General features: G+C 44.4%; 1 protein-coding gene across 1 annotated transcript in view; it reads right to left on the bottom strand.

The window, feature by feature from the left end:
* The window catches only part of LOC102490487 (histone H3-like centromeric protein CSE4), a 28133-nt gene that overhangs the window by 9274 nt on the left and 13663 nt on the right, over positions 1-5196 (bottom strand).

The raw sequence follows: 5196 nt of genomic DNA, 5'->3' as shown, positions 1-5196 counted from the left end.
GGGCCTTTGGTTGGCCGGGTTTTTTTAAAAAGGCCACTGGCTCGGCTCCAGGACTAGCAGCCAGCTTTGTGGGATCCGGCTGCCTTAACCACCAGGCCACAGAGCCACCCCAATCAGAGAATTTCATCATGGCCAACCCCTACACAAAAAGGCAGAGGAAAGTTGAGGACTATTTTAAGTTTTCTAGCTTGCTTGGGTGAAAGTGGTTGACTCCTTGAAAATAAGGCAAGAGACAGAGATATGAGTACACAGACAGGGCTGGGCCTCAGACAGTCACCATGGCTTTGCTTTCACAGCCAAAAGCTGTCTGCCTTGGGACTCAAAACAACTCCAGCTAAGGGCAACAGTTTCTATTTAGTAGCTATATTCTAACCACACCAAAAGTAGGGTAACACATTAATCAGATTACCATGTAACCATTTTTTGAAACCCACTTCCTTATCAGAAAGCCAGCCCATCATTCAGAGGCCAGATAAAAACCCCTGGCTTTTAGCTCTTCTTGGGCAACCCATTCGGGCCCCCTTACACTGCATTGGAAGTTTTTTCTCCTTCCTTGATTAACTTTGCTTACAATCCTTTCTGTTTGTGGGCGTTTCTAAACCAGAGAAAACCCAGCATCGGAGCTGGGTCTGCTCATCCAGCACTCCCAGTCAGTAAGACAACTTGTCAGGAACCTTCTTCCTGGGAATCCCAGCAACCAGGGAAGATGAAGCTTGTAACACAGGAAAAGGTCAACATCACCCCCTGACAGATGCTATCACAAACTGTCACCTAGTCTTCTGAGGGCCCGTTTGGCTTTCCTAAAAGTCAATTACTGTTCCCTGAGTTGTCTACATTCCCACACCTCTTCTCCTGTTATCCTGCCCATTTCATAGACTCAGTTATCAAACCTTCGGAAGGCAAAGGGAGGGTGCCTCCATGGTATGTGTCTGCTCAAGAGAAGCTGGCTCCCACATGATTTGGGTTCGAATCCCTGGCCTGTAAGTTTGAAATTATGCCCAGGATCTGACAGGGCTGGAAAACCGGAGAAAGAGGATTGCAGCAGGACCAGACTCTATGGAAAATACTCATCTCTTTCTCACATGGGTGTGCACGTGCTTTATCTGGAATAAGGGATGAGAAATGAAGAGGTAGAGAGAACGTTTTCTCTCACCCACAGTAGAAAGCAAAGGCATGAACCAACAGGGGCGACCTTAGGGAATGCAGAAAGACCATGGCATAGGCCTCAAATTGGTGAGCAGCTTCAATTTCAGATGTTTTAAAAAGAACGATTTTATTTATTCATTTATTTACTATTTTTAATTTACTGTAGGGCATGTGTACTTATTAGAGAGAGAGTATGAATGAAAGCAAGCGATCAGGTCCAGGACTCAAACTAGGGTCACCCATGTGGGAATCTAGCTCCCTAATCTCCACAGTACCTGCTGGCCCCAGATGCAGATTTATTATATAACTTACAAATGAAGGTATACATTGTCTTATAATTGTATCCATAATTACAGCACTGATTTTAAACTGTAATTAACTCACCAAGCTATAACCCTGGTTTTGTTTTTGTTTCCATAGACCAAAAGCCTCAGAAAATGGGCTCCTAAAAAACTTGTGTTGATGGAAATAACCAACTCTGTAAAAATAATAATTAATGTGATTTTTCCCTAAGCAGAATGTGAGTGACCTAGGCCCAGGACTCAAACCACGGTCAACCACGTGGATTGTGGCAGGACCAGACTCTATGGAAGATACTCAAACATGCCTTTTGAGAGCAAGAGATAAAATTTGTAATTTAGTAAAGAGCTTTTCCATTGGTCTGGCCTAAAAAGGTGGGCCATGTGGAAGTCAGGGCTTGGAGGTTGTAGGTGGGTTTACAGTTTTTAGGTTGGCGATTGGAAAAGGAAGGTTGCTGAGATCAGAAAAGAATGGACTTTAACAGAGATAAGGAGGCTTAATATACACCACAAAGATACCATGCCAGGGGCACGGTGGGGAAGAATCCTGTCATCAACGGTCAAAATGGTCTGTTAATGTTTCTGGGCACGACTCCCTGTATCCCTCTGGAAAGGATTTTGGAAAATAGGAAAAAGCAGTCAAACATCTGTCCTCCCCTGCTTGTAAAAGACCCTGTGAATTACAGTGTGTGTTCTGGATCCCTTCAGCAGCCTGTTGTGACTAAAGCCGATGGAGCGGGTGCGGTTAGCAGACAGGGCAGGCAAGAGAGGCTGGGAACACATTTGAACAGGAATTGCAGGGCAAATGCCAATTCTCTGAAAACTCTTAAAATCAACTTACTCTTGTCAGCAGCCAAAAGTGGCTGCCTATCTTTCCATAATGTGACTTAGCTTCCTGACTCAAGAGTCCAGAAAGCTAGGCGAAACTAGTACCTGCATTAAATGCTCTGCTACTTGTAGTTGGAAGATTCTCACAGTCTCTTATAAGACTTTTCTCCTGGGAGCAGTAGTTGGCCTAATGGCTATGTTGCTAGGCTCCCATGTAGTCAACTGCAATTCGAGTCCTGGGCCCGGTGGCTTAAACTCAGGTCTGGTGCATGTGTGTGCATGTCCACGATCCCCGAGGAATGGAGAAGGGATTGCAGCGTGGCCATCCCCCCTGGAGTGATTTCTTGCTTTCTGTCTCTCTGTCTCTCTCTGTCTTTCTGGTGAGCACATGCGTCCTATAACATAAACCTCTCCAAAAATAATAATAATAAAATAAGACTTTTCTCCCAAACTTTCTAGAGAAAGTTGTCAATCCTTTTATTTTAGGAGAAAAGTTCGGTTAAGTGTTGTAGGAAAGCCCATCCCCACCTAAAAGTAACTATTTATTTTTTCTTTTGTTCTTAAATCCTCCCCTGGAGGGATGGTCAGGCCACATTCCCTTCTAGAACCAAGGTCAACCACGTGAGACTCCAACAATGCAACCACTATGTCATCTGCTAGTCCCTTAAAAGTAACCATTTTTATTCATTCCACTCATTAGATTCAACCTTCCACCATTTCTCATGTGAGTCACACGGCAGTCTCAAAAAACAATTTACACTCGAATGTGAATTGCTTTCTCTATGTTTTCTCTAAGACTAAGTTTCACTTGTTATAGGTAAAGTAAGAACTGGAGGCAATTTGGTCAGGTATTGGAGGATTAGGTCCCTCAGCAGAGGATATAAGCTATTGAAAATCTTTTTTCTTCTACCATTGTAAATTCTCCACTTGAGGCCCTATAAATTAGACTGACAAAAGCTTAACAAGAGAAAAACAAACACTAGCTTATTAATGCCCACATTGAGCATGCCTGCGGGGGTGGGGGTGGGGCACTCCAAGGTGAGTAACTCAGAGGAGTAGTTAAAACTGGCTGTCTGAATTCCTGACTTTTAGTGGAAAGGGAAGGAGAAAAGACACAAAGAAAAGTAAATGACTGTTTTTGGTAAAGATCAATGAGCCCTTAGAATAGAAGGGAGATGAGATGCAGTTGTGAAAATGTCTGCTAGGATGTGGGGCAGACTGCTCATCTTTGAGATTAAGAGTTGCTTGCTGGGAAGATTTAAAACAATTGTGTTAAGATTTTGAGTTATTTAGGGAGGCTCTGCTATTAGACAGGAGCTGCAGCCTTGAACTGCAAATAACTCTTAGGCCAACAGTGGCATATTTCGCATAACATACTCTGTCTCCTTGAAAGAGCATGGACACTCTGATTCTGCCTAGAGTCCTGTCTCCTCTGACATTAGAAATTGCCACTTCCTGTCAGTCTTTTCTTGTGGTTATATCATGGTGCATATCAGTTAGGCCTTTCTTCCCTTCTAGTATTTAAAAGTAGACAAATGCAGGATCTGTTCATCTTATGAATGATTTTTGAGCTTATACTGGACAGTGAACTGCCTGCCAGTTAAGGAACACAGTGCGGGGCAGAGCACTATGTAGAGACATAAAATGTGATCAATTCTGCAAGAGCCGCTACCAGGCCAGAAAACAGCAAGTGTGTTTATCCTGAGGCAGCCAAGGAGGTATGTACTGCATGAGTCTGGGGAGCAGATGCAGTGAAGAGTAGTGAGGCAGGGGTGAATACAACCCTATCCAAAAAGCAGGGAATCAGGGTTAGGAAGGGAGATGGTAAAGGACTTCCCTCACTTCCCGTGAGCTACATCGTGAATAATTTAAGTTCAAATGATTTGATTTTTGGAGAGTTCCAGCTCTGAGTTTAAAATAACTAGGGAACCAGTAGGTGGATCTGTATGTCAGAGCCTAGAGGTCTGGATGGACGAACATTGGGGGTTCTTAAGCATACATAAGGTAGTTTGAGCCAAGGGAGAGAGAAAACAGCACATGACTTGTTTTTTGTTTTTAAACAACAAACATTTTTCAGAGAAAACAAGCAAAACACAATTCTTTCTGATGCAGAAACCAGAACATTTTCTCGTGGATCCTCCTATGCAGGGCCCTAATCCTAATCGTGCTCACAGGAAGAACTCCAATCAATCTTATGGGCGGTTACAGGTAGTAACATTCGTGTGCAGCAGTTAACGTCCTCCACCAAAACCCAATTTGGCAAAGTTTGCTAGCTCTGTGTGGGACCTCGACAGGGACACAATTCGGGCGCTCAATGTTAACTAAAACAAGGGGGCCAGTATTTAAAGAATTAGTAGAAATGAGTGCTTTGGGACTCGCTAACCTCAGCGAGGCCTGGCAGTATTCTGAGGCCACTTTTCCGGGGACCTGTCATTTTTCTGTTCAGCTCAAGCATCTTACCTCCTACCACGGAAACAGACTAGACTCAGGAATTTGGGCAATTTCCTCTCCCTTCCACACATGAATCCCAGACACAGCAGCTCTAGAGGTCGCCTCCTGAGCCTGCCATCCTAATTACTGTAACTGCTTTTGCTGTAGGTTTATGTAACCGTGGTTCGGAAGCTTCTTCTCAGAATTAGATCTGTTTATGGCGCTCTCTTCTTATCCCTGGACTCCATTTGCTCTTTGGTCTTCCCCCATCTCTGCGGACTTCCTCCATCAGACCTATCCTCTTAGTCTCAATTTAATGCTTTCTGGAAACCAAAAGATCGAGACTGACAAAGGCGAAAACAACTGCAGGGTCTGGAAGTTTCGAGCCGGGACCTGAATTCTCCCAGCGGCTGCGGCACAAAAAAAGCGCGATCTTTACGCGCCCTGCAGAGTGGAGGAGGGTGGAGGGGGGTGGGGAGGAGGTGGGGAGAGG

This window comes from Tupaia chinensis, unplaced genomic scaffold (assembly GCF_000334495.1).
Source record: "Tupaia chinensis unplaced genomic scaffold, TupChi_1.0 Scaffold145814_1, whole genome shotgun sequence".
Classification (NCBI taxonomy): Eukaryota; Metazoa; Chordata; class Mammalia; order Scandentia; family Tupaiidae; genus Tupaia; species Tupaia belangeri.
Note: the sequence above shows the minus strand (reverse complement) of the source record. Positions and strands in the feature narration are given on the sequence as shown.